Source organism: Manis javanica, chromosome 4, assembly GCF_040802235.1.
Source record: "Manis javanica isolate MJ-LG chromosome 4, MJ_LKY, whole genome shotgun sequence".
Classification (NCBI taxonomy): domain Eukaryota; kingdom Metazoa; phylum Chordata; class Mammalia; order Pholidota; family Manidae; genus Manis; species Manis javanica.
Window position 1 is genome coordinate 71409848 of NC_133159.1, and position 21881 is coordinate 71431728.

General features: G+C 44.2%; 1 protein-coding gene across 2 annotated transcripts in view; it reads right to left on the minus strand.

Moving 5' to 3' along the window:
* The window catches only part of LPAR3 (lysophosphatidic acid receptor 3), a 74879-nt gene extending 56224 nt beyond the window's left edge, over positions 1-18655 (minus strand). For both annotated transcript variants that reach the window (XM_037012444.2, XM_073234214.1), the window contains exon 1: positions 18475-18655. The gene's annotated coding sequence lies outside the window, so the exon portion shown is untranslated. The remainder of the gene's footprint in view (positions 1-18474) is intronic.
* Positions 18656-21881: the final 3226 nt, after the last annotated feature.

Below are 21881 nucleotides of genomic sequence, written 5' to 3' on the forward strand. Positions count from 1 at the left end.
TCGGAATTTTGGTGCAAACTGTACATGGTACTGCATTCCTTTGCCTGCCTCATTTCTTGACCTCATCTCCTGCCCACAGGCCTGAGACAGATATTCAAGAGTCTCTTGCTCTATGTTATTCCAAATAATCCCCCACTATTACCCGTGACAGGTCAATAGTGATCTGAAGTGATCCCTCCATGCTTCTGGAGACCACATCAGCCCAGGTTAGTGCCTGACTAAATCCTGAAACTATGTAGGAAGGAAATTCATACTGTCAGAGCATGCAGTTGCAGTAGGAGACAGTAGTTTTAACTGAGGCTTCAGAGATTCTAAAGAAGAGCACTGCTGTCGCTAAACAAGCAGGTCACAGCGTCTCCTGCAGGCATTCTACTCTTTGATCAAGAAGCAGAGTTCATCACTAAAGTGGAAGGTTCATAGCCCTCCCCATTCTGCCTCCCTTGCCCACCCACGCCTGTCTGGTAGCAAAAGGGCAAGTCTGTATAAAGGTAGCCAAGTGTCATAGAAAGGCATCTAGATGGCTTTTGAATGCTGTGCCTGCTCTCATCACCTGGCCCCGCCAGCTTCCCTCTCCCACCTTCTCTAAGGGCTCTTTACCCTTCATGACTGCATCAATAGGCTCCCTTGCCCTCCAGCTCCTGCCAGTGAGAGATAAAGCAAGAGGTTAGGGGGAGCAATGAGGGTGAGGCTGAGATGTTCATTTCTCCTGTTGCCTCCCTGCCAAGCTGCTGTGGGTTGGCTGGCTTCATGTCTGTCAGGCAGCCTTTCGGTACAGGCGGTCTCCCTTTGGCTTTCAGGTTGAAAGCTCTTACCTGTTCCTTGCTATTTCTGGTTCTGTGTACCGCACCATCTCTTGTTGGTTTACATGAACTCTGCCCTCCTTCAGTTTAAAAGTTACCACCCCCTCCCTGACCCAGTTACTAGTTTGTTGTGTCACAATGTAATTTAAATGACACCTGTATTAGAGTGCCATAGGAAACAGATGATACAAAGTGCTATTTGCAAGGTTTTAATATGTTATAGATTTTATTAAATCTTTTAGTAAGCTCTCACATAATGTTAAGAAGAAATAAAGAAATGAGTGGGATGAAAAGGAGAGGTGGACTGCCAAAAATGACTCAGAGAGTTGATCAGATGAAGCCATAGACTCCAAAAGTGACTCAGGAAATGTCCAGGGTCTCCACAGATAAGAAACAGAAGCACAGGCACAGCATAGCCCCTGTCCTCATTTCACCAAACAGAACAAACCTAGAGAGCTGACAGCTGTCAATCAAGGATTTCTCTGCCCCTCCAAAACCACATAAAAGAAGCCTCAGAATGAGCATCTGGCCTGTCTCACCTTAGGCCCACTCTGTTACTCTCTGAAGAGTGCAGTAAAACTTACTTTGCTTTCTTGACATTGGTTTCTTGTCTCACTATATCTGACTTCCCTGGGACATGAGCTGAGTTTCTTCCTTCCTAACATATTTTGGTGCTGTGACTTGGATAAAGCAGTAGTAAGTCACCCTTACTTTCATTTTCTGTTGGGCAGCCATTCTGGCCAAAAGCAGGCACAGGTCAGCCACACTAAAATGCCACTAGGGCAGGCCACTGCTAGAAGACTCCTGTGACAGGATAAGGTGGTCACAGATCTGGGACAGAAGCATTAGGTTCTCTGCTACCCACACATCTGCAAAACTAGGCACACAGTAAATCACACCCAAGTCCAACCCCTGGCCACCTCCCAAATAGGTTTTTTTGCTGCCTGACATTATCTTCTTTCCAGTTTCCATTTGGTTGAGTCTCCTTCTGGCTCCCACAAAGACCTTCTTCCAGCTTTGGTTCCCACTGTCCCCGGCTCTTGTGATCACCTCAGATCACAGTAAGCCCCATTTAATCCATCACAAGGAAGCCACGAGACTCTAGTCCTCCATATTCCACCTGGAGACATCTGAGGTGGGATGTGTTAATGTCCTGGGAAGCCAGTTGTGCCAAGACCTCTGGGATAGACCCCGGGACTCTGGGCTCTGTAAGCCATTCCTCAGGACTGTAGTCTTTCAGTCCTCCATCCTGTTATCAGAGATGTCTGAAAACAGGAATAGATTTCCAGGTCTTGGGACACTGAGACCTGTGGGATGCTAGGCTCTCTTACCCATTCATTTCATCCTGAATGGGCAACCTGGAGTCCATTCTGGCTACCATGCCATTAGGCTGTATCCTTTCTCATTGGTCCCAGCTAGGTGCAGAGACACTTAAAAAGAAAGACTAATATTCTTTTGCAACACAGCTGATCCCAATATCAACTAGGGGACCAGGATCGGTGGCCACTTAACGGAAGTCTTAACCCTAACACCCTCATGCAGCTTGACCTTTTCTGCAAAAAGCTGGGTAAATGGGCAGAGATTCCATATGTTCAGACTTTCTTCTATCTTAAAAGTGAAGAGGATCTCTGCCATACTTTTAAGTTAAATAGTCCTCCAGCCTTCCCTCTGCTCCACTTCCTGCTTTACCTCCACCCCAGTACCCAGGACCACCCAAGGGCAAAGTTTCACAGCTAACCCCACAGGACCATCAAGAACTGAGTCCTGAGTACTCAAGTCTTCTCCCAAAGGCACCTGCTAAAGTTCTCCCATTAGTAGAAATGGCAGGTGGAGAATTTGGCTCAGTGATAGTCCACTGACCTTTTTCACTAATTGAATTAAAACAACTTAGAGCTGATCTTGACAGATATACTATCAATCCAGATAACTACATTGATCAATTCCAGCACATCAGCCTAGCTTATGACCTCACCTGGAAAGATGTCATGATAATCCTGGGACAGACACTCTTGGACCATAAACAAGAGAGAGTTATTAAAGCAGCCCATATATTTGCCAGTAGCCTCCACTTGTTGGACACTAAATTTCCCATTGGGGAAACAGCTGTCCCCTCTACAGAACCTAATTGGGATTATAATGATAAAGATGATATGTGGGGAAGAAACCGCTTCCTCTTTTGCATAAAGACAGGGCTAAAGAACACCAGGCGAAAAGTTATTAACTATTCAAAAGTTGCTGCCATTAGTCAGGGGCTAGAGAAAAATTCTAAAACTTTCTTAGAAAGACTGAGAGACACCCTCAGTAAATATACTAATCTAGATTTAGATACATATGAGGGAAAAATAATTCTGAGAGATAAATTACTCTTGCAGTCAACATCTGACATCAGAAGAAAATTACAAAAACAGATCCAGACAAACCCTAATAGCAGTGTAGATGAGCTCCTGACCACGGCCAATACTGTGCTTTATGGCCATAATCAGGAAGAAGAGGCTGGGGCTCAGGAAAAGGGAAAGAGGAGGGGGACCCGACACACTCAGCTACTAGCCACCCTTGTGGCTCAGCCCATGTCCAAAGGCTCCCAGGTCCTGACAAAGATTCTAAGAAAGATAATAAGTGTAACATCTGTCTGAGGACTAGGCATTGGGTTAAGAGCTGTCCTAACAGAGATAAGCCTCGACAGTCTCCCTGCTATAAATGTAAGGAAAAGGGTCACTGGGCTGCCCTTTGCCCCATGGGCTGCCGGGCCTCTGGCCCATCGGAGCTGCCCATGGTCCTTGAGCTCCTCTCACAGGAATGAAGAAGTCCTGGCTGGTCAGCCCCAATCCATGACATTGACATCACTGGATTAGAGCCAAGGGTAACCATGGGCATGGCAGGCAGGAAAATTTTCTTTTTAGTTCACACAGGGGCCTCCTATTCTGGACCCCTATCTTCTCAAACTTGTATAGTACTTGGAGTGACAAGGACTCCTACTATTTGGCCCTTCACTCCACCCTTAGGATGTCTCCTCCATTGCCATTATTTTTCACTTCCATTTTTAGTTGTAACAGAATGCCCTATTTCCCTCATGGGGTAAGACATCCTAGAAAAATTACACACAAGGATGATTTTTAGCTTTTCCCCAGCTAGTCAGACTCCTCTCCAACTTCTGGTTGTTCCCAAAACCCCCTCGTCAGGTTTCCAGAACTGGGAACAATTTATTAATCCTGATGTTTGGGATAAGGGAATACCAGGAAGGGCTAAGTATACCACCCCAGTAGTCATCCAGCTCAAAGACCCAACTAAGCTTCCCAGCCAAAAACAATATCCTATTAAGCCTGAGGCTTGTAAAGGCCTCCAGCCTCTAATTTCCAAATTCCTTAAACATGGGCTGCTAGTTCCAACTAATTCACCTTACAATACTCCAATCCTGGCCATCAAAAAGAAAGACCAGACTTATTGTCTAGTCCAGGATCTAAGAATTATCAATGAGGCAGTTGTGCCTCTCCACCCAGCAGTCCCTAACCCATATACTCTGTTAGGAGCTATTCCACCTGACACATTATGCATGGCTTACAATTCTAGATCTCAAAGATGCTTTCTTCTGCATCCCCTTAGAAAAAGAGTCACAGTCACTATTTGCTTTTGAATGGACCACTCCCAGCTAATTGGACTGAGACCTGCACCCTAGTCCACCAGGCCCCAGACATTGATATAGTCCCCAATAACCAGTCACTAACCATTCCTCTGTCTTCTCACATAACAGCGAAACAAGCTATACAGTTCATTCCTCTCTTTATAGGCTTGGGAATCACCACAGGACTAAGCACTGGTATAGCTGGACTAACTATCTCACTGTCCTATTATCAAAGCCTTGTCCAAAAATTTTTCTGACAGCCTAGAAGAAATTTCCCAGAGTACTGTAACTGTTCAAAATCAGATAGACTCCTTAGCAGCAGTCATTCTTCAAAACAGAAGAGGATTAGACCTCTTGACTGCTGAAAAGGGAGGCCTATACCTCTTTCTAGATGAAGAATGTTGTTTTTATGCTAACCAATCTGGCCTAGTTAGAGACACTGTCTGAAAGCTTTCTGACCATGCCTCCAGAATCTGACAACTACCAGAATACTGGGGCAACTGGTCCTAAATTTGGAGCTGGGCATCCTGGTTGCTTCCCTTGGCAGGACCCCTACTGATACTTCTCCTAGCCCTACTGTTTGGACCATGCTTACTAAATCTCTTAACTAAATTTGTTTCTTCCAGACTAAAGTCCACTGAGGTCAAAGTCCTGTTGTCACAAGGATTCAAACCCTTACCAACTGATGAATCAGCTGTCTTCCTGGGACCCCTAGTTGGGTACCCTTACTGTTCTAATCTCCACCATCCCGACAATCAGCAAGCAAAGGGACCCAAATGACCACACCACCCCTCACCAGCAGGAAGCAGATAGAGCAGTCATCACCCCTCATCCCAATGATTTGGGTCCCAACTGCTTGAGGGGAGAATGTTAGGCAGAAAGACAGAAATGAGTGGGATGAAAAGGAGAGGGGACCCTAAAAATGACTCAGGAAGTTGATCACATAGAGCCAGAGAGCCAGAAATGACTCAGAGGGTTAATCAGATGAAGCCATAGACTCCAAGAGTGACTCAGGAAATGTCCAGAGTCTCCACAGATAAGAAACATCAGAAGCACAGGAACAGCACAGACTCTGTCCTCATTTCACCAAACAGAACAAGCCTAGAGAGCTAACAGCTGTCAATCAAGGATTTCTCTGCCCCGCCAAAACCACATAAAAGCCTCAGAATGAGCATCCGGGCCTATCTCACCCTAGGCAGGCCCACTCTGTTACTCTCTGCAAATGCAGTAAAACTTACTTTGCTTTCCTGACATTGGTTTCTTGTCTCACTATATCTGATTTCCCTGTGACACTGAGCTGAGTTCCTTCCTTCCTAACAATATCATTTCCCAGTTATAAATATAATAACTCTCAAAGAAGACCAGAGGAATAAATCATATTCCCAAGGGCATGGACCAGTATCACAATTCTCAATACCCTCAATGTCCCTGTACACACACCAGTACCCTAGCAAATTTGTCTCCATATAACAGGTGATTCAATAATGAGTGATTATGCATTCTTATAGGGGTTATATAAAGATGACTACATTGCATTCCAGCAGTTCCCTGCATAATAGAGTCTATTTCATAGATGTCTTTCAATGTAATCTAGGATCAGTTCCAAGTCTATCTGTGTTCCTGGTCTTGTATACCATGGACATAAATGACATGGATTTAATTGTTAATTTAGGCCTAAGGATTAACCAGCTTTGAAATGAGACACTGCAGAGAAGGAAGCAGTAGGCATTTCCTTATGATGTATCTGAGGAGTACAAAGGGCAGGGTAATGACCACCTGAGCTGAGGGGCACTGCAGCCTGATGAGAGGCAAAAGCCATGCAGGCCCAGCGGCAGGGCAGCATTTGGGGGGCACCACTGAGCCCTCCTGCAGTGGCTGCACCAGGCTAGATAAGGGCTGCTCTCCCAGAAGTGAGGCAGCCTGCAACCTTTGTGGAGAGGCTGTAATGGCAGACAATCTTTAGATCCTGGGACATGAGCCAGATATAGTTCCTGAGTAGACAAAGAAGCTTGGTGACTCAAGTCACCGAGAGAGGGCTCGGGAATAAACTCATCTAGGCCATCAACAGCCTCATGTTCTTCCAGCATCACCTCTGACCTTCCACATGCTCCTTCCAATATGAACACAAACATGTTGGGGGGAGATCAGAGGCAATACTTGACTCTGGGACCTATACAAATCTATAAAACAGGAATGTTCATACATGCATACATTGATTTTTTAAAGTGCCTATTTATTTACTAGATTCAGACTCTCTTTTTGCCACTGGGGGGGCAAATGCCAATACTGCACTGTAGAAGCATTCTCTGCCTCTGTCAGCCTTTACCACTGAATCGTGAGCTTCTTAAGGGTAGAAGAGTTTCTCACTTATGTTCACACCCCTGCCCACTATGAGGGCATGTAGTACATTCACAACAAATGTTTGGTTCATGTGTTGGTTAGTTTCAGTAACCTGGTCGGAAGCAGAGATGGAAACCTGACCACACTATACTGGCTAATACTCAGGTGAGATGAAAGTAGAAAGAAAGTAAAGGCTATTCTTTCAAGAAATTTGGCTGAGACATACTTGGTTAGCTCTCCTATGTCATTCAACATAATTTAGTAAATATTTGTCTTAATTAATCTCACAACCCTTTTGGGAGCAGAGCTGGTGTCCTTCTGTCTCCCTACTTTTTGAAGCACAAACACAGAATCTTTCTTGTCATCAGCATAAAATAATAATGTGTTCAATTTTATTGAGTCATTCTCAAACCCTCTGTTTCCAGTCTTCTTTTTCTTTGGTTTCACTTCACTATGGAAGTTGGCAAATTATTATTCCCTTCTTAAAACTCCCTTCCCAATCCTGTGTGACTCTACTTTTCCCTGGTTCATTTCCTGCTGTCCTCAATATTTCTGTCAGCTGGTCTTCTTCCATCAGCCTTGAAGTATAATATTCCTAGACTTGGTTCTCCACCTGCTTTTCTCTTCCCTTTAAACCTTCTTCCACAATTACTATTGCTTAAATTATGTCCCCTGTGTGTATGACTCCCAAGCAACTATCTTAAGCCCTGCAACCTCTCACACCCTTTCTCATCTTAAGTTCCCGGTAGCTTTAAAGTAAGCATGAAGAAAGTCTTCAGGAAGGTAGCGACTATGCGGGTTGGACTCTCAGCCTCCATCAGGTCAGCTGTTGGAAACAATGAGGCCGCAATAAGGAGCAAAGTTTCAAGTTTAAACATCAGGTTTCTAATGTAACAGGTTAAAATGATGGTGGCCTCAGGCCTCACGAGTCTATAGGATAGTATTTGAAAGTTGGCCAAGAGGTTTGCAATTGGAGAGGTTTCGTCCCACTCACACCAGCCAGGACCTTTTGTTCTCCTCCCCAATGCTTCCCTTGAGCTCAGGGTAGACTATTGGAACACCCTTTCCTGAGGCTGGGTTCCTGACCACTGGAATGTTCCCAACTTTCAGATCTGCTGCCACCCCAGAACTCCAGCTAGGTGTGTGGATTCTAACTCAGCTCCCAACCTGGGTATCTGGCTTCTGGGCTTCCCTCTCAGGATGGTTCTCATCCTCTTTTCACATGACCTTCACCTTGTTAACCTCACCCAACAACTGGCCTCTGACCCCCAGGCTGTATAACCCCTACTCCATTTCTAAGAAATCTTGTTCTGGGTGATGTGACAGTGTACTCACAACCATTCTTCTAACTCATTTGTGCATAATTGTATATTGCCCTGCCATTTCTTGCATTATTTTCTTTTTGTATCCTTGTGTAGCTTTATTTATGTTCTATGGCACAGATGGCTAAACTGTGTCTTTTTTTTCTTAGAGAATAATAAACTCCATTTTCCATCTTCCTTGCAGCTAGGGTGGCCACATGACTAAGTCCCTGCCAAAGGAATATAAGTGTGCTCCTTCTGGGTTAGCCCTAAAACACTGAGTGCATGCTCCTCTCTGCTGTTACACCTTCCTGCAAGTTGGAACACAGGCCTGTGATCCAGTGTGAAACATTCAGACTAGGGCAAAGCCCTAGAGAAACATGGCTCAATGTAGTCCATGGACAGATTTCAATCAATGTGGAGATAAGCACAGAAATTGCAAATAAACACCTAGAAATGTTTCCATCAATTTGACATTGCTGTGCCGTACAAGTGTCTGATCAGCGGAGTACAAACAAAAAGTACTGATTTGGGCATATAGGGAATAAAAAAAAACTAGTGTTAAACAAAGAAAATTTGAGAAGCACTGCCCTAGTGGGTCGCCAGGAAACAGGATGAGAAGGAACCCTTCGAACCTCAACTACTCACCTCAGGACTGTTAACGAGGGAGAAAAATTAGCTTCTGCTTTCTTCATATCATTGTATTTGGGGGCCTCTTTGCCTAAGAAGCCTGTAGCTCTAGGAGAAGGTGTTGGAAAGAAGCTGAATGTACACGTTCACTGGCTGTGCATTACAAGACAGAGATGAGCTCAAGCAAAAACTGTTGGTAAATTTGTAAGCAAAGGTGGAAAAGAATAGACAGCATCCAGAAACTGGAGGTGGGCCAGGCACAGAAGCTGGGAAATAAGGCATGCTTAAGAACTTGGTCCAGAACAGAATTTGGATGTGGCAACTGGCAAGTAGAAATGAATAGAGGCAAACAGACCAGAAGCCTAAGAACTTTTTAAGGAATTACACTGCAGTGGAAGCCACAGGTTGGCCTGGAGGGACCATGTTCATTCTCCCCCAAGGAGCACAGACTTGCCAAACTCCATTTCAGATACAGCCACAGGGGGACATAGAAGAACTTCCTAGCAGACCAAGACAAAGTCAGGACCCCTGAGAGGCCTCTACCTGAAAGCAGAAACATGCCAAAGCACAGAAATTTCTCCATAACAAGCACAGGGGGCTCTTAATTCCTGCCCAGCAGGGTCTTTGTCATGTCTATGCACCTGTCACTGCTATGTGTCTCTCATTCTTCTGAATGGGAGGTCTGTTTTGTTTAGTGGTTTTCTTGTTTCTACTCCTCCACTGTATAGTAGGTGTTTGTGAGCCAGACCAAAGAGACAAACATTTCAGCACAGATACTTAAAACAGGTTGGAGAAGGGAAGGCCAGACCTGCGGACTTCTGGCAAACTAAACCCTTTCAAGGAAAGCATGGCAGACTGTGACACCTCAGAGGGGCAGGGAAATGAGGAGGCAGGAGCAGAAGCCTTGGTGCCAGCTGGACCTCGATCAGAGGTAAGCTCATAAGTTTCAGGTTCTAACCTGGCACATTGCTGTTACAGCTAGAGCCTTTTACGTCCTCTTTAAAATAGCATAGTAACTACAACAACCATTTAGGATTATTGAAAGTCTTTAAACAATGTTTATAAAGTGCTTAGCAAGATGTTTAACACACAGGATGTATTCCACATGTGATAGGCAGTACTTCTCAAGAAAATTAGACAACTCAAAACTTCTAAAATATTCTATGGAATATACAAATGGCATTCTGGAAGTTTAACTGTTCATGCTCCAAGACCTCAATTTGACAAGAAATGAGATAAAGCCATCCTATACCTATATGAAAATAACTATAGTCCAGGAAAGAATTTCCCTCTGCTTAGGTATGGAGACAATGCCACAGCGACTAAGCTTAAGGTACTGTCACTAAGCAAGGAGGCAGGAATGGAGAAGGGGGTGAGAAGGGAGAGGAGAGACAACATGGTGTGGTAGACAAACACAGGCTTCAGGTGCTCAGTTCAAATACTAGCAGATAAGCAAGTGAGCAGAGTGGTTAAAAAGCATGGCCCCCACAGCACACATCATACTCAATAGTGAAGAACTGAAAGCTTTTCCTCTAAGATCAGGAACAAGGCCAGGATATACCCACACTGGCCACTTCTCTTCAACACAGTACTAGAAGTCCTAGCCAAAGCAATGAGGCAAGAAAAAGATAAAAAACACATCCAACTTGGAAGGAGAAAAATTAGATCTCTTCACAGATGACATGATCTTATATGCAGAAAACCCTAAAACCTCATAGAATTAATAAATGAATTCAGTAAATTTTCAAAATACAAAATTAACATACAAAACTCAGTTGTTACTATACATTAACAATGAACAACCCAAAAAGGAAAGAAAGAAAGCAATCCCATTCACAATAGCATCAAAAGGAATAAAATACTGAGGAATAAACTTAACCAAGAAGGTAAAACACATACATTGAAGACCACAAAACATCAATGAAAAAAATTAAAGACAGAAATAAACAGAAAGACATACTGTGTTCATTAATTAGAAGACTTAACATTCTTAAAATCTTCATACTACTCAAAGTGATTTACAGATTCAGAACTATCCCTATCAAAATCCCACTGGTATTTTTTAGGGAAATAGAAAAAAGTCCTAAAATTCACATAGAACCACAAATGATCCCACACAACCAAAATAATCTTGAGAAGAAGGACAAATTTGGGGGCCACTTACTTCCTGATTCCAGACATACTGCAAAGCTACAAGAATTAAAACAGTATGGTACTGGCATAAAGACAGAATATAAGCTAATGGAACAGAACAGAGAGCCCAGAAATAAACTCCCACATGTTTGGTCAATGGATCTCCTTTAAGGGTGCCAAGAATACAGAATGGAAAAAAGATAGTATCCTCAATAAATCTTTTTGAGGAAATTGGATTTCCACATGTCAAAGAGCATGGCCTCTGGAGCTGGCCTGGGTCTGAAGCCTTGCTTACCAGCAAGTTAGTTAACCATCTGTGTCTCCATTTCCTCATCTATAAAATGAAGTTATTAACAGTACCTTCTCCCTAAGGGCATGGGCATACTTAAATCTGACACAATGTTAAATTCACTACTATTATTGTTAATGGAACCTTAGGGAAGTTACTTAACCTATTTGAGCCTCAATTTCCTCTGTTGTAAAAGGGAGAAAAGCTCTACCTTGTAGGGTTATTAGATAACTGGGACAAAGTGAATGAAATAACCAATGTAAAGCCCTCAACTCACTTCCGGATCCAGAGGAGTTCAGTAAGTTCCAAGCCAAACCTGTTTCCAAAAGTTTGGGGAGTAGTGGACCCAACAGAGATTATTGTGAAGGAGAGATCAAAGGAGGAAATCCCTCCTTCTAACTGGATGGGTCACTGGCACAAACACCCCAGAGCCAAAGCCTTCTCTCCTCTACTGCCCTGTCCAGAGTCACTAGCTGGTGTTTTTCATCACCACGAAAACATCTGGTCCCAGATGATGGCGTATGAGAGTTTAGCCAGCTGGGTTGAAAACCTAATGTTTAACCTTCTCATTGTATTATCATGTGTCCTCTGGACCACTCTACCTGGATCTCAGAGTAATCCCTCAAAATATATTCACTAACACACCACTGATATGTAGTTTTCAAAGTGAGTTCACATGTTGATCCCACAGTGAGATGGGCAGATAGCATTCTCCATTTTACAGAGAAGAAAACTAAAAGTGGGAGAGCCTGATTCACTTCACCAGCTCTCATCCTTCTGGCCCAGCGCTCTTTCTACCACACTGACCATGGAAGCCTTTTTGAAGTAGTTAATTCTATGCCTTCATAAGAAATGAACTATGCAGATTTGCTTTCCATGACATGAATGCCTTTTGTAAACATTAACTGATTCTAGAAGAAATGAAATATGATTGTGCTAAATATCAAAAAATTGTAAGTATATTCTACTTAGAATTTTTAACAAGTGTTTATGGAAAAGGTCCATAAAATCAAATGAAAGTGATAGGTTCTAAACACATGTTTAAATCAGTTTACCTGTCTCATAGAAAGTTCAGACGAGCAAGCAACAGGTTTACTTTTAACACATTGAATGATGTAACTTAAGAAACACCTTTTCCTAAAGCCTTTTACTTTCCCCATCAACAAAATAGAGTCTACTAGTTAGCTGAACTAGGCCACAGACTTCAATCATCTGACAATTAGACTGAAAATTAGCAGAGAAAGACTAATAATGACCTGCAATCCACGGAAATTTCATCCTGCTGACATTCTTTTTCCTTCTCTTCTGTTAGCTGTTCATGGAATTTGCATATGCAGAGAGTCGAATACATATAGTGGGCAAGTTCCTCTGGTCTTGTTTTAATAGGTTCTACCCAACCAGTGATTCCTCTCATTCCTATCTCACTGCTCACTACATGTGGGAGAAAGACAGGGATGTACAAAAACATGTGTAAAGATGTAAAACGCCCTTAGGAAGACCATAACCTGGAACAGTGGGTGCTCAGCCAGGACGAATTCTCCATCCCTCCCAGCGACATCTCACAGTATCTGGAGATAATCATGACAGATGTGGCAGGGGGGCGCTCCTGGAATCTAGTGGCTAGAGGCCAGGGATTCTGCTACCCATATGCTACAATGCACAGGACACGCCCACAAAGAATTATGCAGCCTAAAAGGGAGTCTGCATTCTCTACCAAAAAGGAGGACTGAATAGGTCAGAGAAAGTATAAGATGAGCCTGGGATGTCTTGTGGTGCCAGAAAATGTTTAGATGCTCAGTGAATGATAGGGTTGTCAAAAGAACACAGAAGCCAGCTCAAAGGGACTTTCGCTGGTCAAACAGAACAATATGAGCATCAGAATAAATAATGATAGTAACAGATTTCACTATCCTGAATACAATACTGAGTCCATGAACTTCCTAATATAAGTGAATAAATACATGAGGGAGAAATAAAGTTCTTCCTTATAGTTGAATGCCAACTAATGTAGGAATGATGTCATCATTTGGCAACCTTCATAGAGGAGGCTGATTTAGGCAGAAGTCATCAATGAATGATAAGGCTGTGGGTAGAGGTTTAATGAGGAACAGGCTATCAACATAACCCTGGAATAGTTCCCCACAGATGCCAATAAATGTCAAAGGGAAAAAACGGTGAATTTAATGGTGGAGAGAGCTGGCAGACACCAACATAACCAGGTGATTGAGGCCAATATTCCACTGGTGGGACAGGTTGACATCAGCATGCCTTCTAATGTGATGTGCTGAGAAGAGCAGAGTATTCCTGCCTGACCCGAGCCTGGTTCTGAAGAAACACTGCTAGACCCAGGTGCAGAGACAACCTATAGAACGTAAGACCTGCACAACTGCAAGGATTTTAGGAGCAGAGAAAGTCTGAGGAACTATTCCAGAAGAGAGATGACAAACAAATTTAACATGCATCCCAGATCAGACAGGAAAAAGAGTCACTAGAGGGGCAACTGATGAAATACAAATAAGCTCGATGAACTGGATGGTAGTGTTGTACCAATGCCAATTCCTGATTTGGTGGTGCAATGATTAATTTTATGAGTAAACTTGACTGGGGTAAGGGATGCCCAGAGAGCTGGTAAAACAACATTTGTTGTGTCCGTGAGGGTGTTTCTGGAAGAAATCACCATTTGAATAAGTAGACTGAGTAAATATCACCCTCACCAATGCAGGTGGGCATTATCCAAATACTGAGGACTTGAATAGAACATAAAGGCAGAAGAAGAGCAAATGCGTCCTGTTGTTTGAGCTGAGGCCTCCATCTTCTCCTGTTCTCTGGCCTGTGGACTCAGACCTCAGGACAGCTCCTTGGTTCTCCAGGTTGCAGTCTTGTGGGACTTCTCAGCCCCATGATCCCACGAGCCAACTCCTATAATGAATCTCCTCTTACATATATCTATCTATATCTATATCTGTCTATCTTACTGGTTCTGTTTTTTGGAGAACGCTAATCCAAATGCCATGGGGGTACAGAAAAAGATTATGCTGTTTTCTCTTTGCCAGACTCATGTGACAGTTTTGTCCAAGAAAAGGGCCCCCATTCAAAGGACTAACCTATTAAAAGTAAAGCAGGGCAGGAAGCAAATGATTCAGTGATGTGCCATACCTGATCCCTTGCTTTCGTCTTCAAATAACTAGTCATTCCCAAGGATTCTGAGCCTTAACTTGGATTTCTGGCTCTCCTTGGGGAGTGAATACATCTGGCTGAGTCTACTGTCTACCTTTGACTTACATGCTCTGAGTCTGTTTGGGGGCAGGACCAGACTTTCTGCACCAAAGGGGCTGTGGAACAGCTTGGCTGACAAGGAAGGCTAGGGGTCTTGCCTGAAACCTGCATTTACAGAGCAAGCCCACAGCTTTTATTTAGATTGCATACTTGTTTTGGAGGGCCTTTGGACAAACTGGTGGCACTTATGAGGGGGCTCAAGTGCCCTCCAGACAAGCCTGGCTGCCTACCACACCCCATCTCTGATGCCAGGGAGTCTCTACAAGGCTGAGCCAAGGCCAAGGCTAGTAGAACCTCCTGCCTATCATCCCAGGGACAATAAACACATAGGACTAGCTGATGCATAACTAGCAGGGGCTGACTAACATCTTTAGCCAGGGGCGGAGCAGGTTGCTTTCCAGAGTGACACCCTGTTGGGCCCAGCCTAAGGTGTATGAATGATTCATATCTGAGGAGTGGAGGCAAGGTCCATGGGGGCGGGCTGATGTCAGGGTCACAGGCAAGGGAGGAGTTCAAAGCGCTAGGCAGATGGGACAGGAAGGCAAGGGTTCAGGTGCTGCAGAGGCCATGCTAGGAGATAGAGGGAAGAGGAATAAGGAGGAGGGCACCGTCAGCCTGGAGAGTGAAGATGGGGTGGGTACAGCCCAGGCGGTCAGAGCCTTCCTCTCACAGGGTGCTACTCTCCCGGCTCACCAGGCAAGTCAGGCAGAAAGCAACACATGTCTTTCAGACTGAATTGAAGAATTAGCTTGTTTGAGGGGAAAGAATGCCTTGAGTCGGTGTAGTGCTTTGCAGAACGAACGTAGAGACCCAAGTTAGCAAGAAGGTGCAGGGCAGTGAGGACGGCACAGGGCACCCCAATTCAATGTCTGGTGACTGCCACTACCACTCTCTTCCTACTCACTGGCTGGTGAGCTATTTATTCGTTTTTGTCCCCTAAGAACAGATGAGCAGACCGTACAGGTGATTCCGAGAAGGAATTAAACCTCCTTCTGAACTTTGCCCTGTACCTCTGATCATGCAGTATTAGGTAATCTCAGTCCTGAATTTATCTTCCTCTCATATCCCCATGGAGCAGTTTCTCCATCTTTTCAAGGATTTCCTCCTTTAAGTGTCATTTGACATCAGAGAGTAGGAAATGGGTATAAAGGGACCACAGCAATGTCCACTTAGCATGCCCAACATGGAGACCCTATACCCCATTCAGCCTGCTTGGGGTGTCCCCATCTGGAGGCCCCTCCTCTTTAATTCCAACACCCATGTGGCCATCACAGGGTACAAAGCCCTTTCACGTGCATGATTTAATGGGACCCAACAATAACCCATGCAGATAAGAATAGATGAATTAATTATATAGGAAAGGTAGATAAGGCATTTTATCCCCATTGTGTAAATGAAAAAATGGATTCATGGATGACAAATGATGCAGTCACAGTCACAAGAACTCACAAAAGTGGAGCTGGGATTAGGATCTGGACCCTTGTACTCCAGCTGCCTCTCTAACCCAGCATGGTAAAGGCACCAACTCTCAGGGCTTCTGCAGACAGCTCCCCACCCCTCCCCTCCACCTCTCCCTTCCATGGCAGGACTGGGTTCCAGGGGATTTCCACACACGTACAGAATCCAGGACAAGGCACAAGGAGTCAGCAAGGCCAGGGAGGAGGAGGCTCAGCACGTGCAGGAGAAATGATGGAAGGAGGAGCAAAAGGGCCAAAGCCAGGAACTGGACAGCGAGAAAGGAAAGTGTGTGCAATATCTCTAAGTCACGTACAGCTTGGGAATCTACCTCCCCACACTGGCAGAACAATGTACATTTGAACCCATGTTTACACAAATACCAATGTTTTAGTGTTTATCTTGGGGGGAAAAAGGGCAACCAACATTTAAGCAGTACTTCCTCAAGAGCCTAGACCCTTTCTCTTTTCATCTCGGGAGGTGGATATAACCTTTATTTTTACACACAAGGAAATTAAGGCCTAGAGAGTGAAACAATGTATCTGAGGTCACAAAGCCTGGCCTGGAACAAAGACTGGTCTGACTGCAAAGCCCGGCTTTTCTCCTTATACCACATTAATAGTGCCTGGGCCTGGGCTCTGCCATTTAGAAGCTTGCTATCAGACTTAACCACTCTGTTGGGTATGATCACAGAGCAGAAAGCATTTTGAGCTAATGTCTATTCCAAAGAGAATAGCTAATGGGTAATTGGGTTACAGTATTCCCACTGGAATTACAATGCTTACCCTTGCCCCAGCCCAAAGAAATAGGAGGGTGGGTATAAGTTATGGTGGATTTCTTCTCTCAGCAAGAAGATGGAAACCTTGGAAGAGGTAAAGCCAGCCTGGGCATGTGTGCATAACTTGAGAGTGTGTGCCCTGCCTGGCTATAAGGCTGTGCATGCATTTGTTCCTCTGTGTGTGTGTGTTTTTGAAAAATGAGAGTGAACATGTAGACGCTCAAATAGGTTATGATGAACATGCACAAAAAGCAATCACATTTTAATGTTTTCATTTCAGTCTCCATTCATAAAAAGCATATGCAGATCTGTTCCATCAAACATCTTATAAAACAGCCACATGCCTGAAATAGATGTGACCTAATTGTAAGAGGCTGATGGCTGACATATACCTTTGTAAGATTTAGACATCAAGGCATGTCATTTGTAGTTTAATCAAAGCAACAAAGTTTTGAATCCCAAGGACAAAAAAGGAAAACAAGAAAAATGTGCCCAAATGATCTTTTTCCCTAGTTATATGGCAGGGACAGTCAATGCAAGTTATGTCCAAATGGTTAGATGTCCAGATCCCCACATCATCCAAGGTCCATACAGTCTCAAGGAACAAGAGACAACTCTGGAAGCTTATCTCAAGTACATAAGCCTTGAAGGCAGGGTTTGCCTGCTGGTCTTTCTAGAATGTCCCAGTCTGTTTAGACAAGCATAGTGTTAACAGAGCCAAGGTTGTGTGCTTCTGACTGTACCACTTCTGGTCCTAAAAGAGGAAAATTCTACTCACTAGACTCAGACCACACAAAATTGGACCCAGTGTCTCTGGGAAGCAGGTTTAGCAACTATCCATAGACAGTTCACTGGAAAACCCAACAAGGCTCTTAGCAGTACAAAAACTCATGCATCCATGAAGTGCCAGGCAGTGCACGGAATACTAACCTACTTGTAAAGAAGGGATCATCTGTCTGTGGCTGACATTTACTTTATTCTCCGACTTCTAGAAAACAATTAGGTACAGTGAGAAGCTAAGGGTTCTTCAACTTTTAAAGTAACGTTCCAAGACCAAAGGAGTGAGGAGAGAGAAATGTGCTGCAATGACAATTGCAAATAATGGGGGAAACATTTCGTGGCAAGTACTCAGTTAAAAATTGTCCTACGAATGCTTTTGAGGGCCATTTTAATGATTACCTTAATAAGACTAAATTGTTTCCAATATTCACAGTTACTACTCAAATTACATGTTTGGGAAGTTTCTAAGCAATTTTGGGTAGCTGCAACTTGCTGAGGGAAAGCAATACTGCAAAACAAAGCACTGTTGTCTGCGGGTGCTGAGGGGATCACTAGGACTGAGGATCACTTACTCACAAAGCACAACCCCCAACAGTGTTACTAGTTTAACTGTTTCCTGAATCTCTACGTGCCTTGGCTGGGTCGAACTGTTCCCTAACTGACACATCATCGCACCGGGCGTAACAGAGGCTGAAAAACGTTATATCCCTAGGCTCGGACGGAGCACCTCCGCTCACCGTCGATGGCTGTTAATACCGAGTTTGGAAAAGCAGCACCTGTGCGAAAGCAGCGCGGAGCTCGTGAGCCTCGCGCCCAGCCCTGCAGCCCGCCACAAGGGCGGATGCGACGCGGGTTTGCATCCGATTGCTTTCCACTCCAGGGAAAAGGTGGGAAGGGGTAGGATGCACCCCCAACGCCGCCCGGAGAGACCCGTCCCAGACGCTTGGGGTGGTTCTGGAGCCCTGCCTGAATGCCAGGCACCCGAAAAGCCGCGGGCTGGCCCCGACGAAGGGCCCCGCCTCCCACGCGTGGCCCGGCTCCGGGAACCCTCCCCGCGGCCGGCGCCCACTCACCGCTCGCGCTCGCCCGCGCCGCCGAGCCCGGGAGCGGGGGTCCCTGCGGCTGCCGCATGCCCTCGGGGCCCAGTGCGACGGGGCGACCGGGTGCCGGGCTCTGGCCGGGCGCGAGGATAGTGGGAGACACCGCGTCCCGGCGCGCGGCGGCGGCGCGCCTCCTCCCCAGCGGTCGCTGAGACACGCCCGGTACCCAAGGAAAGTTTGGCGGAGCGAGGGGAGGTGTCCCCGCCGGCCCCGCCCCAGCCAAGCCTTCCACCCTGCCCGCCGGAGAGCGCCTCCTCCGCGCCGCGGCTTCGCGCGCAGAGCCCCCTGCGCAGATGCTCCCCGCCTGGATGGGGGTCCCCTGTAGGGCGGCCGGCCTCGAGGAGGAGATGGCGCCCACTAAAGGGCCGCGAGCAGCCACAGGCCTTACCGAGCCATACCTCAGAGCCCTGTATTAAAGCGCTGTCCCTCTGTCCCTCACTCCTTACTGGGCGGGGAGAGATTTGTTTGAAGTGACTGCCCACGCCCACCCTCCCGTGGGAGGCAGGCTCACTGCCAGGCCAAGCGCTTGCTCTAAAGCTCTCAGCCCAAAGCTACCAGAGGTTGCTGGCAGCCCTTAGAAGCCAAGGATGTTCACATGCATCTGGCCTGGGGCCTTTCCTAGGCACCTTTTTATTGCAACAGGAAACAAGAATATTTAAAGCTCTTGTAACGGGCTTTTTGGCCTCCTGGGGTAAATAGTCCTGGATACTTTGTTTTCCAGGCTGAAATGTAAAGCCGGCAGTGACTCTCCTTTGGCAATGAAGAAAAGGTGCAAAGTAAAACAATCTCATGAAGACTTTGTTCTCTCTGAACTCAGCAAAAGCAAAAGGTAGTCACAGACATGCTAAAGGTTGGCCTTCCCGGTGACCTCACAGGAGAGATATACTGTAAGGTGAAGTCCTTTCTCTCATGCTTCAAAACCTGGAAACACTGATGCATGTGCCCAGATGTCTTCCTGTAGTCCTTTGTCATTCATTCATTCATCCATTTATTCATTCTTCATCAAACCTTGATTTTGGGCCCTTCTTTATGCCAACTCAGAACCATATCCCAGGAAACAATCTCTACAATAACCTGCCCACTGCCATCAAAGAAAGTCTGCCCTCTCTGAAGATAATATTTTAATAATGTTTTATTCCTTGTGCAGTGGACCTCATCCCATAGGCCATGACATCCTGTGCTGCCTCCAGCCTTTATAGGGAGATGGCTAAGTTTTGATCAACAGGTACAAATTACTGTTGCTTTACCTGGATGTTCAGAAAATTACTGTGATAACCTGTAAAAGAGAGGGCAGCAATTTGCAAAGCTAGTGCAAAAGAAAGATCATGTTTACCAGAACAAGTAACAACCTTACAGATGATATATAAAAATAAGGCAAGGTTAGCGAACAGCTCAACTCAAACAACACAGTGCTGAAAGGCAACCCAGTAAATACAAAAATTCTTAACCACCAGCACTTAGCAAATACTTGACTCAACAGATTTGTAGCATGTTGAGTAAGTTGTTGTAGGTTAGACTGCGAACTGTAAACACCAATTAGAGCCTTCTTTTGCTGGAAAATTCGTTCCAAGTTCCAAACAACTTATTAGCAAAGGCACTTTGGAAACACATTATGTTGTAACTTGGGAACTTCTCAACTTGAACACTGAAAATGAAAAATGGATTCTGTAAACCCATACGTGACTTATCTTTAATATATGAGTCCTAATAAAAGGAGGAAGGAGAAGGGAATATGGTGAGCTGTGTTACAAAAGGAAAAAGATGATGGTGTCTCACTTCTCTCCCAAAATGTTTTCATTAATAAAACCAAGTTAAAGTTAATGTCAGAAATAACAAACACCAAGCCTGAGGGTATACTTCTCCTGTAGGAATCACTGGCTATTCAAAACTTTTTCAACCAACATCTGCTGATCAGCTTCCTGTTACAAAATGTGTTTTGTGTTTCTTGAGAGATGAAGATTTATAACATTGTTTCTGTAAGGCGAGAAATAGGGCATTCCACAGTAATTGATGGAAAGAAATTATGATGGTTGAAGGAACAATTATGGCCTTGGAAAGCTTGTGTCACCCAGCATCTACCTGGCAGGGGATAAATGCTGTAAAATAGCCAAACTGAAAACAGACTTAGTGCCGGACAGAGTGAGAAGCAATGTGGAATTCAGGCGAGACTTCTCCCTCCTGAGATTTATGTTAAGAAGTCCATGTTCCTCTGCCCCCAACTCAGCTCGGACCTCTGATCATCTGGGAAGGAATTCATGGATCTGTTGTTCTTAAATTTGGGAATTACCTAAACTGAATCTCTGTTAATTTTGTTCCTCTGTGTAAATTAGCAATGAGAATGCCTACAGCAGGTGAATAGTGGGACAAAGTAGAATGGCAGCTATAATGTGAAAGATGTAAGTGGTACCTAAAATAACAGTTAAACAAAAGGTTCTGAAGAAAGACTGAGCAGAAGATTAACTCCATAGAAACTATAGGAAAAGAGAGATGGTATAAGTAAGTAATGGCTCTCAGCTGCCATGTAACATTTAGTGTAACACGACGGAAAGTCACAGAAATAGTCAACATATACCCAAAAGTCAAAATCAACTTAAGTTCATTTAAAATTGAGCAAACCATTTCATATGACATGTATGAATCATTCAAAAATACATAGATATTCATCACATTACCATAATTCTGCATGTTTTTATGCTTGAGAAAAGAGTGACCAATTTTGAAAATAAAAGTCATGATGCAATCTTACTGTAGCAGATATGAAAACTCATCATAAAATCATAATAACAAGGGTGCTCCATACTCAGATTTGTGCCTGTCATCCAGGCATAATCACTTGCAAAAGCATCCTGGTTGGTTGATAAGTTACATGGTGAATTTAACTAACAATCAAAACAATATGACACTGGTGCAAAACTAGAGAGACAAAACATTAGACTAGAATAACTATACCATATACAGATCATATTAAGTATAAAAATGTTTATTTTTGAAGAAGTTGGCATCTGAAATCAGTAGGAAAGACATATTCAGTATGTGGTCCTGGTATAATTCATTGATTTTAGGCAGAATAATGTTAGGTGCTTACTAAAGTAATTTTCATGTGCATTCCAGAATTAATTTGTTAAGGAAAAAGAACTATAAAACAATTAAAAGAAAATAAAGATTAATATTTACTTGATTTCAAGTGTGTGGTGAACTTTTCAAAACACTAAAAACAAGGGAAGAAATCACAGAAGAAAATACTAATTAACTTGACTGCATGCAAATGAGATACCTCTGCAAATAACAAAAATAATCCTATGAATTAAATTAAAAAATAAAACTAAAAACTAGGGGGAAAACTATTTGCAACACATAGCGAATGAAAGATTAACACCCTC